This window comes from Pseudophryne corroboree, chromosome 1 (genome assembly GCF_028390025.1).
Source record: "Pseudophryne corroboree isolate aPseCor3 chromosome 1, aPseCor3.hap2, whole genome shotgun sequence".
NCBI lineage: Eukaryota > Metazoa > Chordata > Amphibia > Anura > Myobatrachidae > Pseudophryne > Pseudophryne corroboree.
In genome coordinates this window covers 425433878-425459679 of record NC_086444.1, presented here as the reverse complement: position 1 = coordinate 425459679, position 25802 = coordinate 425433878, and the positions used below count along the sequence as shown (strand labels likewise).

The following is a 25802-nucleotide window of genomic DNA, read 5'->3' as shown; positions in this document are numbered from 1 at the left end:
TCTTACTCCTCTCCTTCTTAGTATTCTCAGTACCTTGGGTATGAGAGGCAAAGGAAGGAACACATACACCGACTGGTACACCCACGGTGTTACCAGAGCGTCCACAGCTATCGCCGGAGGGTCCCTTGACCTGGCGCAATATCTTTTTAGCTTTTTGTTGAGGCGGGACGCCATCATGTCCACCTGTGGCCTTTCCCAAAGGTGTACAATCAATTTTAAGACTTCTGGATGAAGTCCCCACTCTCCCGGGTGGAGGTCGTGCCTGCTGAGAAAGTCTGCTTCCCAGTTGTCCACTCCGGGAATGAACACTGCTGACAGTGCTAACACATGATTTTCCGCCCATCGGAAAATCCTTGTGGTTTCTGCCATCGCCATCCTGCTTCTTGTGCCGCCCTGCTGGTTTACATGGGCGACCGCCGTGATGTTGTCTGACTGGATCAGCACCGGCTGGTGTTGAAGCAGGGGTCTAGCCTGACTTAGGGCATTGTGAATGGCCCTTCGTCCCAGAATATTTATGTGTAGGGAAGTCTCCTGACTTGACCATAGTCCCTGGACGTTTCTTCCCTGTGTGACTGCCCCCCAGCCTCGAAGGCTGGCATCCGTGGTCACCAGGACCCAGTCCTGTATGCCGAATCTGCGGCCCTCTAGAAGATGAGCACTCTGCAGCCACCACAACAGCGACACCCTGGCCCTTGGAGACAGGGTTATCAGCCGATGCATCTGAAGACGCGACCCGGACCACTTGTCCAACAGATCCCACTGGAAGATCCTTGCATGGAACCTGCCGAATGGAATTTCTTCGTAAGAAGCTACCATCTTTCCCAGGACTCGCGTGCATTGATGCACCGACACCTGTATTTGTATTAGGAGGTCTCTGACTAGAGATGACAACTCCTTGGCCTTCTCCTCCGGGAGAAACCCTTTTTCCTGTTCTGTGTCCAGAACCATACCCAGGAACAGTAGACGCGTCGTAGGAACGAGCTGCGACTTTGGACTATTCAGAATCCAGCCGTGCTGTTGTAGCACTTCCCGAGATAGGGCTACTCCGACGAACAACTGCTCCCTGGACCTCGCCTTTATAAGGAGATCGTCCAAGTACGGGATAATTATAACTCCCTTTTTTCGAAGGAGTATCATCATTTCGGCCATTACCTTGGTAAATACCCTCGGTGCCGGGGACAGACCAACGGCAACGTCTGGAATTGGTAATGACAGTCCTGTACCACAATTTTGAGGTACTCCTGGTGAGGAGGGTAAATGGGGACATGCAGGTAAGCATCCTTGATGTCCAGTGATACCATGTAATCCCCTTCGTCCAGGTTTGCAATAACCGCCCTGAGCGATTCCATTTTGAACTTGAACCTTCGTATATAAGTGTTCCAAGGATTTCAATTTTAGAATGGGTCTCACCGAACCGTCTGGTTTCGGTACCACAAACATTGTGGAATAGTAACCCCGTCCTTGTTGAAGGAGGGGTACCTTGATTATCACCTGCTGGAAGTACAGCTTGTGAATTGCCGCCAGTACTACCTCTCCTCGAGGGCAGCAGGCAAGGCTGATTTGAGGTAACGGCGAGGGGGAGTCGCCTCGAACTCCAGCTTGTATCCCTGTGATACTACTTGCAGAACCCAGGGATCCACCTGTGAGCGAGCCCACTGATCGCTGAAGTTCCCGAGACGCGCCACCGCACCTGGCTCCACCTGTGGAGCCCCAGCGTCATGCGGTGGACTCAGAGGAAACGGGGGAAGATTTTTGATCCTGGGAACTGGCTGTCTGGTGCAGCTTTTTCCCTCTTCCCTTGTCTCTGTGCAGAAAGGAAGCGCCTTTGACCCGCTTGCTTTTCTGAAGCCGAAAGGACTGTACCTTATAATACGGTGCTTTCTTAGGCTGTGAGGAAACTTGGGGTAAATATTTTCCTTCCCAGCTGTTGCTGTGGATACGAGGTCCCAGAGACCATTCCCAAACAATTCCTCACCCTTATAAGGCAGAATCTTCATGTGCCTTCTAAAGTCAGCATCACCTGTCCACTGCCGGGTCCCTAATACCCTCCTGGCAGAATGGACATTGCATTAATTCTGGATGCCAGCCGGCAAATATCCCTCTGTGCATCCCTCATATATAAAAGACGACGTCTTTAATATGCTCTATGGTTAGCAAATAGTATCCCTGTCCTGACAGGGTAATAGACCACGCTGCAGCAGCACTATCCATGCTGAAGGCAATTGCAGGTCTCAGTATAGTACCTGAGTGTGTATATACAGACTTCAGGATAGCCTCCTGCTTTTTATCAGCAGGCTCCTTCAATGTGGCCGTATTCTAAGACGGCAGTGCCACCTTTTTGACAAACGTGTGAGCGCCTTATCCACCCTAGGGGAAATCTACCAACGTGACCTATCCTCTGGCGGGAAAGGGTACGCCATCAGTAACTTTTTAGAAATTACCAGTTTCTTATCGGGGGAACCCACGCTTCACACACTTCATTCACTCATCTGATGGGGGAACAAAACACTGTCTGCTTTTTCTCCCCAAACATAAAACCCCTTTTTTGTGGTACCTGGGTTAATGTCAGAAATGTGTAACACATTTTTCATTGCCGAGAGCATGCAACGGATGTTCCTAGTGGATTGTGTATATGTCTCAACCTCGTCGACACTGGAGTCAGACTTTGTGTCGACATCTGTGTCTGCCATCTGAGGTAGCGGGCGTTTTTGAGCCCCTGATGGCCTTTGAGACGCCTGGGCAGGCGCGGGCTGAGAAGCCGGCTGTCCCACAGCTGTTACGTCATCCAGCCTTTTATGTAAGGAGTTGACACTGTCGGTTAATACCTTCCACCTATCCATCCACTCTGGTGTCGGCCCCACAGGGAGCGACATCACATTTATCGGCATCTGCTCCGCCTCCACATAAGCTTCCTCATCAACCATGTCGACACAGCCGTACCGACACACCGCACACACACAGGGAATGCTCTGACTGAGGACAGGACCCCACAAAGTCCTTTGGGGAGACAGAGAGAGAGTATGCCAGCACACACCAGAGCGCTATATAATGCAGGGATTCACACTACCCACAGTGATTTTTCCCTTATAGCTGCTATAATACACAGATTTGCGCCTAAATTTAGTGCCCCCCCTCTCTTTTTAACCCTTTGAGCCTGAAAACTACAGGGGAGAGCCTGGAGAGCTGTCTTCCAGCTGCACTGTGAAGAGAAAATGGCGCCAGTGTGCTGAGGGAGATAGCCCCGCCCCTTTTTCGGCTGACTTTCTCCCGCTTTTTTATGGATCCTGGCAGGGGTATTTTACACATATATAGCCTCTAGGACTATATATTGTGTTATTTTGCCAGACAAGGTGTTAATATTGCTGCTCAGGGCGCCCCCCCCCCCAGCGCCCTGCACCCATCAGTGACCGGAGTGTGAGGTGTGCATGAGGAGCAATGGCGCACAGCTGCAGTGCTGTGCGCTACCTTGTTGAAGACCGAAGTCTTCTGCCGCCGATTTTCAGGACCATCTTCTTGCTTCTGGCTCTGTAAGGGGGACGGCGGCGCGGCTCCGGGACCGGACGATCGAGGTCGGGCCCTGTGTTCGATCCCTCTGGAGCTAATGGTGTCCAGTAGCCTAAGAAGCCCAAGCTAGCTGCAAGCAGGTAGGTTCGCTTCTCTCCCCTTAGTCCCTCGTAGCAGTGAGTCTGTTGCCAGCAGATCTCACTGAAAATAAAAAACCTAAAATAAACTTTCTTTTTCTAAGAGCTCAGGAGAGCCCCTAGTGTGCATCCAGCTCAGCCGGGCACAAAATTCTAACTGAGGTCTGGAGGAGGGTCATAGAGGGAGGAGCCAGTGCACACCAGGTAGTCCTAAAGCTTTCTTTAGTTGTGCCCAGTCTCCTGCGGAGCCGCTATTCCCCATGGTCCTTACGGAGTCCCAGCATCCACTTAGGACGTCAGAGAAATAAGGGCACTTCTAGCATTTAATGGTATGGGCACCTGCTGGTACATAATCTTGCTATACTAGAGACGGGTTGGGGATGGAATCCTGCCTACTTGGATGCCGGCCGCCAGAATGCCGGCAGTGCAGCGAGCGCTAGAAAGTTCCACAGGTTCTATTCCCACTCTATGGGTGTCATGGACACCCACAAGTGGGAATAGCCCTGGCGCAGCTGGCGGGATCACGGCGTCGATATTCTGACCGCCGGGATATTAACTACATCCGCTATAGACACCTGCTGCTACTTGTGCCACATATTCTGAGCACACTCTTGTACCGTTACTATTTTCAATGTATACCGTGTACAGTTTGTAGCACTTTAAAAATAAATAATAATAATTAGAATTATTATTGTTGTTATTATTATTATATGGGCACTGCTGTTATAGGTTAGGTACCTGCTGTATATAGCAATCTAGACACTACAAGTATACTCTGGCCAATGTTGACATGATCACACTCAAAAAAACAGAGTACCTAATGGTACGGAATTATTTATGTACGCCATATAAAATGAGTAACAGAATATAGGATCTTTGCAATAATCTTTTTAGTACATGGTGAGCATGACAAGGTTAGTGCTTGTAAATAATAATTTACTTACCGATAATTCTATTTCTCGTAGTCCGTAGTGGATGCTGGGGACTCCGTCAGGACCATGGGGTTTAGCGGCTCCGCAGGAGACAGGGCACAATAATAAAAGCTTTAGGATCAGGTGGTGTGCACTGGCTCCTCCCCCTATGACCCTCCTCCAAGCCTCAGTTAGGATACTGTGCCAGGACGAGCGTGCATAATAAGGAAGGATATTGAATCCCGGGTAAGACTCATACCAGCCACACCAATCACACCGTACAACCTGTGATCTGAACCCAGTTAACAGTATGATAACAACGAAGGAGCCTCTGAAAAGATGGCTCACAACAAGAATAACCCGATTTTTGTAACAATAACTATGTACAAGTATTGCAGACAATCCGCACTTGGGATGGGCGCCCAGCATCCACTACGGACTACGAGAAATAGAATTATCGGTAAGTAAATTCTTATTTTCTCTAACGTCCTAAGTGGATGCTGGGGACTCCGTCAGGACCATGGGGATTATACCAAAGCTCCCAAACGGGCGGGAGAGTGCGGATGACTCTGCAGCACCGAATGAGAGAACTCCAGGTCCTCCTCAGTCAGGGTGTGCCCCTGACCAAGTAGCAGCTCGGCAAAGTTGTAAAGCCGAGACCCCTCGGGCAGCCGCCCAAGATGAGCCCACTTCCTTGTGGAATGGGCTTTTACTGATTTTGGCTGTGGCAAGCCTGCCACAGAATGTGCAAGCTGAATTGTACTACAAATCCAGCGAGCAATCGTCTGCTTAGAAGCAGGAACACCCATCTTGTTGGGTGCATACAGGCTAAACAGCGAGTCAGATTTTCTGACTCCAGTCGTCCTGGAAACATATATTTTCAGGGCCCTGACAACGTCAAGTAACTTGGAGTCCTCCAAGTCCCTAGTAGCCGCAGGTACCACAATAGGTTGGTTCATGTGAAAAACAGAAAACACCTTAAGGAGAAATTGAGGACGAGTCCTCAATTCTGCCCTGTCAGAATGAAAAATTAAGTAAGGGCTTTTATATGATAAAGCCGCCCATTCTGACACACGCCTGGCTGAAGCCAGGGCTAATAGAATCTTCACCTTCCATGTGAAATATTTTAATTCCACAGTGGTGAGTGGATCAAACCAATGTGACTTTAGGAAACTAAAAACAACATTGAGATCCCAAGGTGCCACAAAAGGAGGCTGTATATGCAGTACCCCTTTTACAAACGTCTGAACTTCAGGCACTGAAGCCAGTTCTTTCTGGAAGAAATTCGACAGGGTCGAAATTTGAACCTTAATGGACCCTAATTTTAGGCCCATAGACAGTCCTGTTTTCAGGAAATGTAGGAACGACCCAGTTGGAATTCCTCTGTAGGGACCTTCTTGGCCTCACACCACGCAACATATTTTCGCCAAATGCGGTGAAAATGTTTTGCGGTTACATCCTTCCTGGCTTCGACCAGGGTAGGGATGACTTCATCTGGAATGCCCTTTCAGGAACCGGCGTTCAACTGCCATGCCGTCAAACGCAGCCGCGGTAAGTCTTGGAACAGACAAGGCCCCTGCTGGAGCAGGTCCTTTCTTAAAGGTAGAGGCCACGGTTCTTCCGTGAGCATCTCTTGAAGTTCCGGGTACCAAGTCCTTCTTGACCCATCCGGAACCACGAGTATCGTTCTTACTCATCTCCTTCTTATGATTCTCAGTACTTTTGGTATGAGATGCATAGGAGGGAACACATACCCTGACTGGTACACCCACAGTGTTACCAGAGCGTCCACCGCTATTGCCTGAGGGTCCCTTGACCTGGCGCAATATTTGTCTAGTTTTTTGTTCAGGCGGGACGCCATCATGTCCACCTTTGGTTTTTCCCAACGGTTTACAATCATGTGGAAGACTTCCCGCTGAAGTCCCCACTCTCCCGGGTGGAGGTTATGCCTGCTGAGGAAGTCTGCTTCCCAGTTTTCCACTCCCGGAATTAACACTGCTGAGAGTGTTATCACATGATTTTTCGCCCAGCGAAGAATCCTTGCAGTTTCTGCCATTTCCCTCCAGCTTCATGTGCCGCCCTGTCTGTTTACGTGGGCGACTGCCGTGATGTTGTCCCACTGGATCAATACCGGCTGACCTTGAAGCAGAGGTCTTGCTAAGCTTAGAGCCTTGTAAATTGCCCTTAGCTCCAGTATATTTATGTGGAGAGAAGTCTCCAGACTTGATCACACTCCCTGGAAATTTTTTCCTTGTGTGACTGCTCCCCAGCCACTCAGGCTGGCATCCGTGGTCACCAGGACCCACTCCTGAATGTCGAATCTGCGGCCCTTTCATAGATGAGCACTCTGCAGCCACCGCAGAAGAAAACACCCTTGTCCTTGGAGACAGGGTTATCCGCTGATGCATCTGAAGATGCGATCCGGACCATTTTCCCAGCAGATTCCACTGAAAGGTTCTTGCGTGAAATCTACCGAATGGGATCGCTTTGTAAGAAACCACCATTTTTCACAGGACCCTTGTGCAATGATGCACTGATACTTTTCCTGGTTTTAGGAGGTTCCTGACTAGCTCGGATAACTCCCTGGCCTTCTTCTCCGGGAGAAAACATCCTTTTCTGGACTGTGTCCAGAATCATTCCTAGGAACATTAGACGTGTCGTCGGAAAAAGCTGCGATTTTGGAATATTTAGAATCCACTCGTGCTGTCGTAGAACTACTTGAGATAGTGCTACTCCGACCGCCAACTGTTCTCTGGACCTTGCCCTTATCAGGAAAGCGTCCATATTTTTTTAGGAAGAATCATCATTTCGGCCATTACCATGGTAAAGACCCGGGGTGCCGTGGACAATCCAAACGGCAGCGTCTGAACTGATAGTGACAGTTCTGTACCACGAACCTGAGATACCCTTGGTGAGAAGGGCAAAATTTGGACATGTAGGTAAGCGTCCCTGATATCCAGTGACACCATATCGTCCTGGTTCGCTATCACTGCTCTGAGTGACTCCATCTTGATTTGAACCCTTGTATGTAATTGTTCAAATCTTTTAGATCTCACCGAGCCGTTTGGCTTCAGTACCACAATATAGTGTGGAATAATACCCCTTCCCTTGTTGTAGGAGGGGTACTTTGATTATCACCTGCTGGGAATACAGCCTGTGAATTTTTTCCCAATACTGCCTCCCTGTCGGAGGGAGACGTTGGTAAAGCAGACTTCAGGAACTTGTGAGAGGAAGACGTCTCGAATTTCCAATGTACACCTGGGATACTACGTGTAGGATCCAGGAGTCCACTTGCGAGTGAGCCCACTGCGTGCTGAAACTCTTGAGATGACCCCCCACCGCACCTGAGTCCGCTTGTATGGCCCCAGCGTCATGCTGCGGACTTGGCAGAAGCTGTGGAGGACTTCTGTTCCTGGGAATGGGCTGCCTGCTGCAGTCTTCTTCCCTTTCCTCTAACCCTGGGCAGATATGACTGGCCTTTTGCCCCCTGCCTTTATGGGTACGAAAGGACTGAGACTGAAAAGACTGTGTCCTTTTCTGCTGAGATGTGACTTGGGGTAACAAAAATGGATTTTCCAGCTGTTGCCATGGCCACCAGGTCCGATGGACCGCCCCTTTATACGGCCATACTTCCATGTGCCGTCTGGAATCTGCATCACCTGACCACTGTCATGTCTATAAACATCGTCTGGCAGATATGGACATCACATCTACTCTTGATGCCAGAATGCAAATATCCCTCTGCGCATCTCGCATATATAGAAATGCATCCTTAAAATGCTCTATAGTCAATAAAATATTGTTCCTGTCAAGGGTATCAATATTTTCAGTCAGGAAATCCGACCAAGCCCCCCCAGCGCTGCACATCCAGGCTGAGGCGATTGCTGGTCGTAGTATAACACCAGTATGTGTGTATATACTTTTTAGGATATTTTTCAGCTTCCTATCAGCTGGCTCCTTGAGGGCGGCCGTATCTGGAGACGGTAACGCCACTTGTTTTTATAAGCGTGTGAGCGCCTTATCCACCCTAAGGTGTGTTTCCCAACTCGCCCTCACTTCTGGCGGGAAAGGGTATACCTCCAATAATTTTCTATCGGAGGAAACCCACGTATCATCACACACTTTAATTTATCTGATTCAGGAAAAACTACAAGTAGATTATTCCCACCCTACATAATACCCTTATTTGTGGTACTTGTAGTATCAGAAATATGTAACACCTCCTTCATTGCCCTTAACATGTAACGTGTGGCCCTAAAGGAAAATACGTTTGTTTCTTCACCGTCGACACTGAAGTCAGTGTCCGTGTCTGTGTCTGTGTCGACCAACTGAGGTAAATGGGCGTTTTTACAAGCCCCTGACGGTGTCTGAGACGCCTGGACAGGTACTAATTTGTTTGCCGGCCGTCTCATGTCGTCAACCGACCTTGCATCGTGTTGACATTATCACGTAATTCCTAAATAAGCCATCCATTCCGGTGTCGACTCCCTAGAGAGTGACATCACCAATACAGGCAATTTGCTCCGCCTCCTCACCAACATCGTCCTCCTACATGTCGACACACACGTACCGACACACAGCACACACACAGGGAATGCTCTGATAGAGGACAGGACCCCACTAGCCCTTTGGGGAGACAGAGGGAGAGTTTGCCAGCACACACCAAAAACGCTATAATTATACAGGGACAACCCCTTATACAAGTGTTTTCCCTTATAGCATTTTCACATATGTAATCATATCGCCAAATAAGTGCCCCCCCTCTCTGTTTTAACCCTGTTTCTGTAGTGCAGTGCAGGGGAGAGCCTGGGAGCCTTCCTCACAGCAGAGCTGAGCAGGAAAATGGCGCCGTGTGCTGAGGAGAATAGGCCCCGCCCCCTAAAACGGCGGGCTCTTCTCCCGGAGTTTGTGAGATCTGGCAGGGGTTAAATACATCCATATAGCCTCAAGGGCTATATGTGATGTATTTTAGCCATAAAAAAGGTATAATACATTGCTGCCCAGGGCGCCCCCCCCAGCGCCCTGCACCCTCAGTGACCGCTGGTATGAAGTGTGCTGACAACAATGGCGCACAGCTGCAGTGCTGTGCGCTACCTTATGAAGACTGAAAGTCTTCTGCCGCCTGTTTCTGGACCTCTGGACCTCTTCAACTTCGGGGTCGGCGGCACGGCTCCGGGACGAACCCCAGGGTGAGACCTGTGTTCCGACTCCCTCTGGAGCTAATGGTGTCCAGTAGCCTAAGAAGCAAATCCATCCTGCACGCAGGTGAGTTTACTTCTCTCCCCTAAGTCCCTCGTAGCAGTGAGCCTGTTGCCAGCAGGACTCACTGAAAATAAAAAACCTAACTTAAACTTTTATTCTAAGCAGCTCAGGAGAGCCACCTAGATTGCACCCTTCTCGGCCGGGCACAAGAATCTAACTGAGGCTTGGAGGAGGGTCATAGGGGGAGGAGCCAGTGCACACCACCTGATCCTAAAGCTTTTATTATTGTGCCCTGTCTCCTGCGGAGCCGCTAAACCCCATGGTCCTGACGGAGTCCCCAGCATCCACTTAGGACGTTAGAGAAAATGGATTCCAGTATTTTCCTAGCTAATAATGCTACTTTAGCGTTTAGGTAGTAGTTCAGAGGAGTGGGCCTAATGCTTTTAATACTGTTTTAGTCTTAATCTAGCTCTTAAGTTCCTATATAGAACAATGATGACCTTTGATCTCTGACCACTTTGCTCCTTCAAATGATGTCAAATTGCAACTAAATATTTAATATATGTGGGTTACCACCTGTTTTTTATCTGGAAAGGTTTTAGTTTTCTTTAAGTTATTCTGTGATTGTTACTGATTTCCATAAACTTGACAACCAAAATTCTGGGTGAAAGTGCATCATGTACAGCGAAAGTCCCTTATTTGTTACAGTTTAATATATAGGCCCAAAGTTACTTTTTTTCTGTCTCACACATGCAACTATATCTTGGGTTTTTGCACATGAATGCACATCGACCCGGGATTTCTGCCTGTGTGAAAGGTAATAACCCAGGGCCAAGTCCCCGACCAGGATCATGGAGCTCAGACTCAGGAATTTGCCGGCTTGCTAGACCTGGCAAATTCCTGGGTCACATGTTTGAAAGCGGGCCTTATTCATCTTGGATCGCTTATGCGATCCAACCTGCAGTTTCTCAGTGGTCGGGAAACTGTGCAGTGCAGGACCCGTTCTGCGCATGTGCAGAATGGGTCCTGGGATCACACTGTAGAAATGCGAATGCCTCTGCCTGCATTCAGGGGGAGGGACAGGGGCGGCCCCCGTTTTTCAGGAGTGGCGAGGCTAAGGACTGCGTTGCGAGATGCCGTTTCCGTGGCCTCGCAAGCTGCCCTGCGATGACAAGCCTGTGTGAGCTCAGGCTAAAGGCCAGTATTCACGGCCCGATTTGGGAGAGATGTGTGCTGAGCATGCGGGGGGAGACGTGGGCGCTCATTTCACTCAGCGGGTGAAGTGAGCGACCTGCTAGATTGGCCTGCATGCAGGCCAATCTAGCAGCAGCGATAGCGATGCGCGGGGCTGTGCATCACTATCGCTGTGAGGGGTACACACGGAGTGATCACTGCTTAAAATCTAAGCAATCTAGTCAGATTGCTTAGATTTGTACCCCACTTTGCTCAGCCTGCCGTTGCGATGTTCATCCCGGACTGCAATCACATCGATCGTAGTATTGCAACCGCAAATTCAGGAGTTGCTAAGGATTGCATTCGCATTGCATATTGTAATACTTAATACAATAAAAATGTTCCCTGCCCATTCCATTGGACATGGAATGGGAGGCGCCAAAGAATAATAATTATTTATTTAAAAAAATATATAAAACACAATTTAAAAAAAAAAGAAAGAGAAAAGAAAGAAAATCACCCCCACAGTGTTTTAAAATCAGAAGAAATAATATGCACCCTAGCCAATGAGTCATAACAAGTAGGGAAGCTTGATTCACAATTTATTGACATTTATATGTTTACTTAATCACACCCCAAAGGTCAGTTCTATGTCATGGTAGGGACATGCTCCCACATGGGATACACACCCAACTGTCATTATTATCCACCAATATAGTTCTGTATGCTTGAAAAATATATTCTCAACCATAATAAACATTGTATTTCTGCATAACAACTGTACTTGGTATTATCCCTAATTTAGTGTTGTGTATAGCCTAGGTAGCCTGGTTCCATCTACATGAATGAAACCAGAAATATTGGCCCTCATTCCAAGGTAGATGCTAGAATCAAGTGGGCTAAGGGACCTTTTCCGTAAGGGGGAGGAGTTACGACACAAGGGGGAGGAGCTAGGCCAGCAGGACAGTTGCTCTACTATCCACGCCACCAACTATTACCTTTAGTAATCAGGTGGCGAGCGAAGTGGAGCGGAGCGAGCCACCGAGCCCGAAGCGTGGCGAGCGAAGCGAGCCCGCGAGGGTACTTTTCGGGTACCCTGTTCGCCCGTAGCTCCTCCCCCTGGTGACGTGTCTCCTCCCCTAGATACGTCAGAAGGTCCCTTCTCCCACTCCGAAATAGAATCAACCCTCATTCCAAGTTGACTGCTAGCTGCAGTTGTTCACTGCATAGGGATCATTTAAAAAAATAAGAATTTACTTACCGATAATTCTATTTCTCATAGTCCGTAGTGGATGCTGGGGACTCCGTAAGGACCATGGGGAATAGCGGCTCCGCAGGAGACTGGGCACATCTAAAGAAAGCTTTAGGACTATCTGGTGTGCACTGGCTCCTCCCCCTATGACCCTCCTCCAAGCCTCAGTTAGGATACTGTGCCCGGACGAGCGTACACAATAAGGAAGGATTTTGAATCCCGGGTAAGACTCATACCAGCCACACCAATCACACCGTATAACCTGTGATCTGAACCCAGTTAACAGCATGATAACAGAGGAGCCTCTGAAAGATGGCTCACAACAATAACCCGATTTTTGTAACAATAACTATGTACAAGTATTGCAGACAATCCGCACTTGGGATGGGCGCCCAGCATCCACTACGGACTATGAGAAATAGAATTATCGGTAAGTAAATTCTTATTTTCTCTAACGTCCTAAGTGGATGCTGGGGATTCCGTAAGGACCATGGGGATTATACCAAAGCTCCCAAACGGGCGGGAGAGTGCGGATGACTCTGCAGCACCAAATGAGAGAACTCCAGGTCCTCCTCAGCCAGGATATCAATTTTGTAGAATTTTACAAACGTATTTGCTCCTGACCAAGTAGCTGCTCGGCAAAGTTGTAAAGCCGAGACCCCTCGGGCAGCCGCCCAAGATGAGCCCACCTTCCTTGTGGAGTGGGCATTTACAGATTTTTGGCTGTGGCAGGCCTGCCACAGAATGTGCAAGCTGAATTGTACTACAAATCCAACGAGCAATAGTCTGCTTAGAAGCAGGAGCACCCAGCTTGTTGGGTGCATACAGGATAAACAGCGAGGCAGATTTCCTGACTCCAGCCGTCCTGGAAACATATATTTTCAGGGTACTGACAACGTCTAGCAACTTGGAGGCCTCCAAGTCCCTAGTAGCCGCAGGCACCACAAATAGGTTGGTTCAGGTGAAACGCTGAAACCACCTTGGGGAGAAACTGAGGACGAGTCCTCAATTCCGCCCTGTCCGAATGGAAAATCAGATAAGGGCTTTTTCAGGATAAAGCCGCCAATTCTGTCACGCGCCTGGCCCAGGCCAGGGCCAACAACATGACCACTTTTCATGTGAGATATATTAACTCCACAGATTTAAGTGGTTCAAACCAATGTGACTTTTGGAACCCAAAACTACATTGAGATCCCAAAGTGCCACTGGAGGCACAAAAGGAGGCTGTATATGCAGTACCCCTTTTACAAACGTCTGAACTTCAGGGACTGAAGCTAGTTCTTTTTTGGAAGAAAATTGACAGGGCCGAAATTTGAACCTTAATGGACCCCAATTTCAGGCCCATAGACACTCCTGTTTGCAGGAAATGTAGGAATCGACCCAGTTGAATTTCCTCCGTCGGGCCTTACTGGCCTCGCACCACGCAACATATTTTCGCCAATTGCGGTGATAATGTTTTTGCGGTTACATCCTTCCTGGCTTTGATCAGGATAGGGATGACTTCATCCGGAATGCCTTTTTTCCTTCAGGATCCGGCGTTCAACCGCCATGCCGTCAAACGCAGCCGCGGTAAGTCTTGGAACAGACAGGGTCCTTGCTGGAGCAGGTCCCTTCTTAGAGGTAGAGGCCACGGATCCTCCGTGAGCATCTCTTGCAGTTCCGGTTACCAAGTCCTTCTTGGCCAATCCGGAACCACGAATATAGTGTTTACTCCTCTCCATCTTATCAATCTCAGTACCTTGGGTATGAGAGGCAGAGGAGGGAACACATACCCTGACTGGTACACCCACGGTGTTACCAGAGCGTCTACAGCTTATAGCCTGAGGGTCCCTGGACCTGGCGCGATACCTGTCGAGTTTTTAATCATGTGGAAGACTTCTGGGTGAAGTCCCCACTCTCCCGGGTGGAGGTCGTGCTGAGGAAGTCTGCTTCCCAGTTGTCCACTCCCGGAATGAATACTGCTGACAGTGCTATCACATGATTTTCCGCCCAGCGAAGAATCCTTGCAGCTTCTGCCATTGCCCTCCTGCTTCTTGTGCCACCCTGTCTGTTTACGTGGGTGACTGCCGTGATGTTGTCCGACTGGATCAACACCGGCTGACCTTGAAGCAGAGGTCTTGCTAAGCTTAGAGCATTGTAAATGTCCCTTAGCTTCAGGATATTTATGTGAAGTGATGTCTCCAGGCTTGACCATAAGCCCTGGATATTCCTTCCCTGTGTGACTGCTCCCCAGCCTCGCAGGCTGTCATCCGTGGTCACCAGGACCCAGTCCTGAATGCCTAATCTGCGGCCCTCTAGAAGATGAGCACTCTGCAACCACCACAGGAGGTACACCCTTGTCCTTGGTGACAGGGTTATCCGCTGATGCATCTGAAGATGCGACCCGGACCAATTGTCCAGCAGGTCCCACTGGAAAGTTCTTGCGTGGAATCTGCCGAATGGGATTGCTTCGTAGGAAGCCACCATTTTACTCAGAACCCTTGTGCATTGATGCACTGAGACTTGGCTCGGTTTTAGGAGGTTCCTGACTAGCTCGGATAACTCCCTGGCTTTCTCCTCCGGGAGAAACACCTTTTTCTGGACTGTGTCCAGGATCATCCCTAGGAACAGAAGACACGTCGTCGGAACCAGGTGCGATTTTGGAATATTGAGAATCCAATCGTGCTGCCGCAACACTACCTGAGATAGTGCTACACCGACCTCCAACTGTTCCCTGGATCTTACCCTTATCAGGGAATTGTCCAAGTAAGGGATAACTAAAATTCACTTCCTTCGAAGGAATATCATTATTTCGGCCATTACCTTGGTAAAGACCTGGGGTGCCGTGGACCATCCATACGGCAGCGTCTGAACTGATAGTGACAGTCCTGTACCATAAACCTGAGGTACCCTTGGTGAGAAGGGTAAATTATTGACATGAAGGTAAGCATCCTTGATGTCCCGAGACATCATGTAGTCCCCTTCTTCCAGGTTCGCAATCACTGCTCTGAGTGACTCAATCTTGAATTTGAACCTCTGTATGTAAGTGTTCAAAGATTTTAGATTTAGAATCGGTCTCACCGAGCCGTCTGGCTTCGGTACCACAACAGTGTGGAATAATACCCCGTTCCCTGTTGCAGGAGGGGTATCTTGATTATCACCTGCTGGGAATACAGCTTGTGAATGGCTTCCAAAACTGTCTCCCTGTCAGAAGGAGACATCGGTAAAGCCGACTTTAGGAAACGGCGAGGGGGAGACGTCTCGAATTCTAATTTGTACCCCTGAGATATCACCTGAAGGATCCAGGGGTCTACTTGCGAGTGAGCCCACTGCGCGCTGAAATTCATTGAGACGGGCCCCCCACCGTGCCTGATTCTGCTTGTAAAGCCCCAGCGTCATACTGAGGCTTGGCAGAGGCGGGAGAGGGTTTCTGTTCTTGGGAACTGGCTGATTTCTGCAGCCTTTTTCCTCTCCCTCTGTCACGGGGCAGAAATGAGGAACCTTTTGCCCGCTTGTCCACGAAAAGACTGCGCCTGATAACACGGCGTCTTCTCATGTTGAGAGGCGACCTGGGGTACAAACGTGGAATTCCCAGCTGTTGCCGTGGCCAACAGGTCTGAAAGACCGACCCCAAATAACTCCTCTTAATAAAGCAATACTTCCAAATGCCGTTTGGAATACGCATCACCTGACCACTGACGTGTCCATAACCCTCTACTGGTAGAAATGGACAACGCGTTTAGACTTGATGCCAGTCGGCAATTATTCCGCTGTGCATCACGCATATATAGAAATGCATCTTTTAAATGCTCTTTCTCTAACGTCCTAAGTGGATGCTGGGGACTCCGTCAGGACCATGGGGTTTAGCGGCTCCGCAGGAGACAGGGCACAATAATAAAAGCTTTAGGATCAGGTGGTGTGCACTGGCTCCTCCCCCTATGACCCTCCTCCAAGCCTCAGTTAGATTCTTGTGCCCGGCCGAGAAGGGTGCAATCTAGGTGGCTCTCCTGAGCTGCTTAGAATAAAAGTTTAAGTTAGGTTTTTTATTTTCAGTGAGTCCTGCTGGCAACAGGCTCACTGCTACGAGGGACTTAGGGGAGAGAAGTAAACTCACCTGCGTGCAGGATGGATTTGCTTCTTAGGCTACTGGACACCATTAGCTCCAGAGGGAGTCGGAACACAGGTCTCACCCTGGGGTTCGTCCCGGAGCCGTGCCGCCGACCCCCCTTGCAGATGCCGAAGTTGAAGAGGTCCAGAGGTCCAGAAACAGGCGGCAGAAGACTTTCAGTCTTCATAAGGTAGCGCACAGCACTGCAGCTGTGCGCCATTGTTGTCAGCACACTTCATACCAGCGGTCACTGAGGGTGCAGGGCGCTGGGGGGGGCACCCTGGGCAGCAATGTATTATACCTTTTTTATGGCTAAAATACATCACATATAGCCCTTGAGGCTATATGGATGTATTTAACCCCTGCCAGATCTCACAAACTCCGGGAGAAGAGCCCGCCGTTTTAGGGGGCGGGGCCTATTCTCCTCAGCACACGGCGCCATTTTCCTGCTCAGCTCTGCTGTGAGGAAGGCTCCCAGGCTCTCCCCTGCACTGCACTACAGAAACAGGGTTAAAACAGAGAGGGGGGGCACTTATTTGGCGATATGATTACATATGTGAAAATGCTATAAGGGAAAACACTTGTATAAGGGGTTGTCCCTGTATAATTATAGCGTTTTTGGTGTGTGCTGGCAAACTCTCCCTCTGTCTCCCCAAAGGGCTAGTGGGGTCCTGTCCTCTATCAGAGCATTCCCTGTGTGTGCGCTGTGTGTCGGTACGTGTGTGTCGACATGTAGGAGGACGATGTTGGTGAGGAGGCGGAGCAAATTGCCTGTATTGGTGATGTCACTCTCTAGGGAGTCGACACCGGAATGGATGGCTTATTTAGGAATTACGTGATAATGTCAACACGATGCAAGGTCGGTTGACGACATGAGACGGCCGGCAAACAAATTAGTACCTGTCCAGGCGTCTCAGACACCGTCAGGGGCTTGTAAAAACGCCCATTTACCTCAGTTGGTCGACACAGACACGGACACTGACTTCAGTGTCGACGGTGAAAAAACAAACGTATTTTCCTTTAGGGCCACACATTACATGTTAAGGGCAATGAAGGAGGTGTTACATATTTCTGATACTACAAGTACCACAAATAAGGGTATTATGTAGGGTGGGAATAATCTACTTGTAGTTTTTCCTGAATCAGATAAATTAAAGTGTGTGATGATACGTGGGTTTCCTCCGATAGAAAATTATTTGAGGTATACCCTTTCCCGCCAGAAGTGAGGGCGAGTTGGAAAACACACCTTAGGGTGGATAAGGCGCTCACACGCTTATAAAAACAAGTGGCGTTACCGTCTCCAGATACGGCCGCCCTCAAGGAGCCAGCTGATAGGAAGCTGAAAAATATCCTAAAAAGTATATACACACATACTGGTGTTATACTACGACCAGCAATCGCCTCAGCCTGGATGTGCAGCGCTGGGGGGGCTTGGTCGGATTTCCTGACTGAAAATATTGATACCCTTGACAGGAACAATATTTTATTGACTATAGAGCATTTTAAGGATGCATTTCTATATATGCGAGATGCACAGAGGGATATTTGCATTCTGGCATCAAGAGTAGATGTGATGTCCATATCTGCCAGACGATGTTTATAGACACGACAGTGGTCAGGTGATGCAGATTCCAGACGGAACATGGAAGTATTGCCGTATAAAGGGGCGGTCCATCGGACCTGGTGGCCATGGCAACAGCTGGAAAATCCACTTTTGTTACCCCAAGTCACATCTCAGCAGAAAAGGACACAGTCTTTTCAGTCTCAGTCCTTTCGTACCCATAAAGGCAGGCGGGCAAAAGGCCAGTCATATCTGCCCAGGGTTAGAGGAAAGGGAAGAAGACTGCAGCAGGCAGCCCATTCCCAGGAACAGAAGTCCTCCACAGCTTCTGCCAAGTCCGCAGCATGACGCTGGGGCCATACAAGCGGACTCAGGTGCGGTGGGGGGTCATCTCAAGAGTTTCAGCACGCAGTGGGCTCACTCGCAAGTGGACTCCTGGATCCTACACGTAGTATCCCAGGTGTACATTGGAAATTCGAGACGTCTTCCCCTCACAAGTTCCTGAAGTCTGCTTTACCAACGTCTCCCTCCGACAGGGAGGCAGTATTGGGAAAAAATTCACAGGCTGTATTCCCAGCAGGTGATAATCAAAGTACCCCTCCTACAACAAGGGAAGGAGTATTATTCCACACTATATTGTGGTACTGAAGCCAAACGGCTCGGTGAGATCTAAAAGATTTGAACAATTACATACAAGGGTTCAAATCAAGATGGAGTCACTCAGAGCAGTGATAGCGAACCAGGACGATATGGTGTCACTGGATATCAGGGACGCTTACCTACATGTCCAAATTTTGCCCTTCTCACCAAGGGTATCTCAGGTTCGTGGTACAGAACTGTCACTATCAGTTCAGACGCTGCCGTTTGGATTGTCCACGGCACCCCGGGTCTTTACCATGGTAATGGCCGAAATGATGATTCTTCCTAAAAGAAATATGGACGCTTTCCTGATAAGGGCAAGGTCCAGAGAACAGTTGGCGGTCGGAGTAGCACTATCTCAAGTAGTTCTACGACAGCACGAGTGGATTCTAAATATTCCAAAATCGCAGCTTTTCCGACGACACGTCTAATGTTCCTAGGAATGATTCTGGACACAGTCCAGAAAAGGATGTTTTCTCCCGGAGAAGAAGGCCAGGGAGTTATCCGAGCTAGTCGGGAACCTCCTAAAACCAGGAAAGGTATCAGTGCATCATTGCACAAGGGTCCTGTGAAAAATGGTGGTTTCTTACAAAGCGATCCCATTCGGTAGATTTCACGCAAGAACCTTTCAGTGGAATCTGCTGGGAAAATGGTCCGGATCGCATCTTCAGATGCATCAGCGGATAACCCTGTCTCCAAGGACAAGGGTGTTTTCTTCTGCGGTGGCTGCAGAGTGCTCATCTATGAAAGGGCCGCAGATTCGACATTCAGGAGTGGGTCCTGGTGACCACGGATGCCAGCCTGAGTGGCTGGGGAGCAGTCACACAAGGAAAAAATTTCCAGGGAGTGTGATCAAGTCTGGAGACTTCTCTCCACATAAATATACTGGAGCTAAGGGCAATTTACAAGGCTCTAAGCTTAGCAAGACCTCTGCTTCAAGGTCAGCCGGTATTGATCCAGTGGGACAACATCACGGCAATCGCCCACGTAAACAGACAGGGCGGCACATGAAGCAGGAGGGAAATGGCAGAAACTGCAAGGATTCTTCGCTGGGCGAAAAATCATGTGATAACACTCTCATCAGTGTTAATTCCGGGAGTGGAAAACTGGGAAGCAGACTTCCTCAGCAGGCATAACCTCCACCCGGGAGAGTGGGGACTTCAGCGGGAAGTCTTCCACATGATTGTAAACCGTTGGGAAAAACCAAAGGTGGACATGATGGCGTCCCGCCTGAACAAAAAACTAGACAGATATTGCGCCAGGTCAAGGGACCCTCAGGCAATAGCGGTGGACGCTCTGGTAACACTGTGGGTGTACCAGTCAGGGTATGTGTTCCCTCCTATGCATCTCATACCAAAAGTACTGAGAATCATAAGAAGGAGATGAGTAAGAACGATACTCGTGGTTCCGGATGGGTCAAGAAGGACTTGGTACCCGGAACTTCAAGAGATGCTCACGGAAGAACCGTGGCCTCTACCTTTAAGAGAGGACCTGCTCCAGCAGGGGCCTTGTCTGTTCCAAGACTTACCGCGGCTGCGTTTGACGGCATGGCAGTTGAACGCCGGATCCTGAAAGGGCATTCCAGATGAAGTCATCCCTACCCTGGTCGAAGCCAGGAAGGATGTAACCGCAAAACATTTTCACCGCATTTGGCGAAAATATGTTGCGTGGTGTGAGGCCAAGAAGGTCCCTACAGAGGAATTCCAACTGGGTCGTTTCCTACATTTCCTGAAAACAGGACTGTCTATGGGCCTAAAATTAGGGTCCATTAAGGTTCAAATTTCGACCCTGGTCGAATTTCTTCCAGAAAGAACTGGCTTCAGTGCCTGAAGTTCAGACGGTTGTAAAAGGGGTACTGCATATACAGCCTCCTTTGGTGCCCCCAGTGGCACCTTGGGATCTCAATGTTGTTTTGAGTTTCCTAAAGTCACATTGGTTTGATCCACTCACCACTGTGGAATTAAAATATTTCACATGGAAGGTGAAGATTCTATTAGCCCTGGCTTCAGCCAGGCGTGTGTCAGAATGGGCGGCTTTATCATATAAAAGCCCTTACTTAATTTTTCATTCTGACAGGGCAGAATTGAGGACTCGTCCTCAATTTCTCCTTAAGGTGTTTTCTGTTTTTCACATGAACCAACCTATTGTGGTACCTGCGGCTACTAGGGACTTGGAGGACTCCAAGTTACTTGACGTTGTCAGGGCCCTGAAAATATATGTTTCCAGGACGACTGGAGTCAGAAAATCTGACTCGCTGTTTAGCCTGTATGCACCCAACAAGATGGGTGTTCCTGCTTCTAAGCAGACGATTGCTCGCTGGATTTGTAGTACAATTCAGCTTGCACATTCTGTGGCAGGCTTGCCACAGCCAAAATCAGTAAAAGCCCATTCCACAAGGAAGTGGGCTCATCTTGGGCGGCTGCCCGAAGGGTCTCGGCTTTACAACTTTGCCGAGCTGCTACTTGGTCAGGGGCACACCCTGACTGAGGAGGACCTGGAGTTCTCTCATTCGGTGCTGCAGAGTCATCCGCACTCTCCCGCCCGTTTGGGAGCTTTGGTATAATCCCCATGGTCCTGACGGAGTCCCCAGCATCCACTTAGGACGTTAGAGAAAATAAGAATTTACTTACCGATAATTCTATTTCTCGTAGTTTGTAGTGGATGCTGGGCGCCCATCCCAAGTGCGGATTGTCTGCAATACTTGTACATAGTTATTGTTACAAAAATCGGGTTATTCTTGTTGTGAGCCATCTTTTCAGAGGCTCCTTCGTTGTTATCATACTGTTAACTGGGTTCAGATCACAGGTTGTACGGTGTGATTGGTGTGGCTGGTATGAGTCTTACCCGGGATTCAATATCCTTCCTTATTATGCACGCTCGTCCGGGCACAGTATCCTAACTGAGGCTTGGAGGAGGGTCATAGGGGGAGGAGCCAGTGCACACCACCTGATCCTAAAGCTTTTATTATTGTGCCCTGTCTCCTGCGGAGCCGCTAAACCCCATGGTCCTGACGGAGTCCCCAGCATCCACTACGGACTACGAGAAATAGAATTATCGGTAAGTAAATTCTTATTATAGGCAAAAATATACTGTCCCTATCTAGGGTATCAATATTTTCAGTCAGGGAATCCGACCACGCCAACCCAGCACTGCACATCCAGGCTGAGGCGATTGCTGGTCGCAGTATAACACCAGTATGTGTGTAAATACCTTTTAGGATACCCTCCTGCTTTCTATCAGCAGGATCCTTAAGGGCGGCCATCTCAGGCGAAGGTAGAGCCCTTACAAGCGTGTGAGCGCTTTATCCACCCTAGGGGGTGTTTCCCAACGCACCCTAACCTCTGGCGGGAAAGGATATAATGCCAATAACATTTAGAAATTATCAGTTGTTATCGGGGGAAACCCACGCATCATCACACACCTCATTTAATTTCTCAGATTCAGGAAAACTACAGGTAGTTTTTCCTCACCGACATAATACCCCTTTTTTTTGGTGGTACTCGTATTATCAGAAATGTGTAAAACATTTTTCATTGCCTCAATCATGTAACGTGTGGCCCTACTGGAAGTCACATTCGTCTCTTCACCGTCGACACTGGAGTCAGTATCCGTGTCGGCGTCTATATCTGCCATCTGAGGTAACGGGCGCTTTAGAGCCCCTGACGGCCTATGAGACGTCTGGACAGGCACAAGCTGAGTAGCCGGCTGTCTCATGTCAACCACTGTCTTTTATACAGAGCTGACACTGTCACGTAATTCCTTCCAACAGTTCATGCACACAGGTGTCGACCCCCTAGGGGGTGACATCACTATTACAGGCAATCTGCTCCGTCTCCACATCATTTTTCTCCTCATACATGTCGACACAAAAGTACCGACATACAGCACACACACAGGGAATGCTCTGATAGAGGACAGGACCCCACTAGCCCTTTGGGGAGACAGAGGGAGAGTTTGCCAGCACACACCAGAGCGCTATATATATACAGGGATAACCTTATATAAGTGTTTTTCCCCTTATAGCTGCTGTATAGTTAATACTGCGCCTAATTAGTGCCCCCCTCTCTTTTTTAACCCTTTCTGTAGTGTAGTGACTGCAGGGGAGAGACAGGGAGCTTCCCTCCAACGGAGCTGTGAGGGAAAATGGCGCCAGTGTGCTGAGGAGATAGGCTCCGCCCCCTTTTCGGCGGCCTTATCCCCCGTTTTTCTATGTATTTTGGCAGGGGTTAAATGCATCCATATAGCCCAGGAGCTATATGTGATGCATTTTTTTGCCATCCAAGGTGTTTTTATTGCGTCTCAGGGCGCCCCCACCCAGCGCCCTGCACCTTCAGTGACCGAAGTGTGAAGTGTGCTGAGAGCAATGGCGCACAGCTGCAGTGCTGTGTGCTACCTTGTTGAAGACAGGACGTCTTCTGCCGCCGATTTTCCGGACCTCTTCTGCCTTCTGGCTCTGTAAGGGGGCCGGCGGCGCGGCTCTGGGACCCATCCAAGCTGGGCCTGTGATCGTCCCTCTGGAGCTAATGTCCAGTAGCCTAAGAAGCCCAATCCACTCTGCACGCAGGTGAGTTCGCTTCTTCTCCCCTTAGTCCCTCGATGCAGTGAGCCTGTTGCCAGCAGGTCTCACTGAAAATAAAAAACCTAAACTAAAACTTTCACTAAGAAGCTCAGGAGAGCCCCTAGTGTGCACCCTTCTCGTTCGGGCACAGAGATCTAACTGAGGCTTGGAGGAGGGTCATAGGGGGAGGAGCCAGTGCACACCAGATAGTCCTAAAGCTTTCTTTAGATGTGCCCAGTCTCCTGCGGAGCCGCTATTCCCCATGGTCCTTACGGAGTCCCCAGCATCCACTTAGGACGTTAGAGAAAACAGCAAACCTACGCATGCGTATGGGCCGCAATGTGCACGCGCGGCATACGGGTACAAAGAGCATCGTTGTTTAGCACTGCTTCTAGCGACGATTCCATTCGCACAGCCGATCGCAAGGAGATTGACAGGAAGTGGGAGTTTATGGGTGTCAACGGACCGTTTTATGGGACTGTTTGGAAAAACGCAGGCGTGACCAGGCGTTTGCAGCGTGGGATCTGACGTCAATTCCGGGACCTTCGTCGCAGCAATCATCGCACAGAATAAGTAACTACAGGGCTGGTCTTGTTTTGCACAAAATGGTTTTGTACCGCTCGGCTGCACAGGCGTTGACAGTCCTGCAAAGCGAAAATACACTCCCCCGTGGGTGGCGACTATGCGTTTGTACGGCTGCTAAAAGTAGCTAGCGAGTGATCCACTCGGAATGAGGGCCATAGCGCAGCCTTTCTCCGCCAGCAGGAATGCCTGGCTTATAGTTACTCACAAGCCATAGAGGTGCAAGCAAAGATGGAGTGAGGTTTTCCTTCTGCTATGTATGCACTTAAATTAACCTCTCCTGATGATTTCTTACATCGTAGGCACAAAAATCTAATGTTCTTTTGCACACTGCTGCAGTCAAAAGGACACATGGTGGTAGAGTTACAGCAGCAATGGTACATTAAATAGCCCCTTACTTGCCCATAGTGGTGTGCAAGAAACTGAAAAATGTTAAGCTACCATATGTATGCATGATGTGCACAATGAGCCTAATTCAGACCTGATCGCAGCAGCAAAATCCTTCTCTAATGCGCAAAACCATGTGCACTGCAGGTCTGGCAGATGTAACATGTGCAGAGAGTTAGATTTGGGTGGGTTATTTTGTTGCTGTGCAGGGTAAATACTGGCTGCTTTATTTTTACACTGCAATTTATATTTCAGTTTGAACACACCACACCCAAATCTCTCTCTGCACATGTTATATCTGCCAGACCTGCAGTGCACATGGTTTTGCGCATTAGAGAAAAAGTTTGCTGCTGCAATCACGTGTGAATTAGGCCCAATTTACACTGCTCTGCAACATGCAACATGCAACCTTACATTGAATGTCATTTGATTGACTCTAGGATGCACAGTCAATTGCTGAATGCTGCTGCAGCTCTGGTGTAAAGTGACCGGGAGCATTTCAATTCTTTATCCTGCTGGGAAAAGCGAGTGCGGTGAGCCCAAAAGCCAAATCTCAGTAGGCCCATTTGGTCGCAATAAGTAATGGGCACTCACGGCTTTAGAGCCCGTCAGCGCTGGGTGCCTATTACTTACGGGTGTTCAAAAACAATTGAATTTCCCTCCCTCCCCCTTGTGTCTCTGCATTCTTTTTTTCACACCACTCCTACTCTAAAAGAATTACCCAACAGGTCAGTTTATTGAGTAATACAATCCAAACATAGTAACTATTTATGTCCTAACAGCTTAGGCCAGGATCCTATTAGGTGCGATCATTTTTAGGCCAATAAAAACAGCCTGCTAGCCCGATTTTTAACTGATGGTCATTTTCACGCTTTCCAATTAAAGGCCATTTTTATAGAGCGAAAAAGGACCCGCGATCTTGCAATAACACATGGGATCCACGATAAGTTCCCGATCCCATGTGTTATCTCAGTTACGATGGCTACTTATCGCAGATTATACTTCGGATGCCTGAGGCCGTATATCGGGGCTAACTGGATAGCCCTGGCCAAATCCATTAGCTGAGGTAAATTACCACAACTAATGGGATATTGGCCATAGGAGCAGTTTGATTGAATAAAACATAAAATACATTAGAAGTTAAGAATATTTTGAGTTCATTTTAATTAACCACAAATACTAATCGGATGTGTGTGCCTGTTGTACAATCATAGTCTGTCCTTGAAATCCTTTTAATTAAGTCCAACATATTTTCCAGAAAAACAAATAGGACAGGGTTTTCCCAAAACATTCAGAGTAAAGAAAAAGTGATGGCACTGAAGGAGTTAATGCACACTATACATTTACCGATCACAACTCCCTAGACCAGGCATTCCCAACCACGGTCCTCAGGGCACACCAACAGTGCAGGTTTTAGTGATATCCAGGCTTGAACACAGGTGACTTAATTAGTAGCTCAGTTATTTTGATTTAACCATCTGTGCTGAAGCCTGGATATCACTAAAACCTGCACTGTTAGTGTGCCTTGAGGACCGTGGTTGGGAATGCCTGCCCTAGAGCCACATGCAGCCTGCATACCCTGAAAGTAGTACCTTGTTCATAGAGTTCCAGTGGTTTACCAGCTGTCAGTCAGTGCCATGTGAATTTACTGTGGTGACCCAGTGTACAGTTCTGGAACCAATGCCCTAAGGAAAGCATAACAAGATTTGTTTATACAGTGTATTAACTTTGGTATTATTTGCACCAAATTAACAATACTTTAGTACACGATCCAGAAGATTAATACTCATTTGGTTATATTTAGGTTTA

General features: G+C 48.7%; 1 protein-coding gene and 1 long non-coding RNA gene across 6 annotated transcripts in view; one reads left to right on the top strand and one right to left on the bottom strand.

Moving 5' to 3' along the window:
- The window catches only part of LOC134890190 (uncharacterized), a 594901-nt gene that overhangs the window by 89948 nt on the left and 479151 nt on the right, over positions 1–25802 (bottom strand). For both annotated transcript variants that reach the window (XR_010171333.1, XR_010171331.1), the window contains exon 3: positions 25586–25678. This is a non-coding gene — a long non-coding RNA (uncharacterized LOC134890190). The remainder of the gene's footprint in view (positions 1–25585; positions 25679–25802) is intronic.
- ZNF219 (zinc finger protein 219) overlaps positions 1–25802 on the top strand; it is an 81109-nt gene that overhangs the window by 18127 nt on the left and 37180 nt on the right. The window lies entirely within an intron of this gene.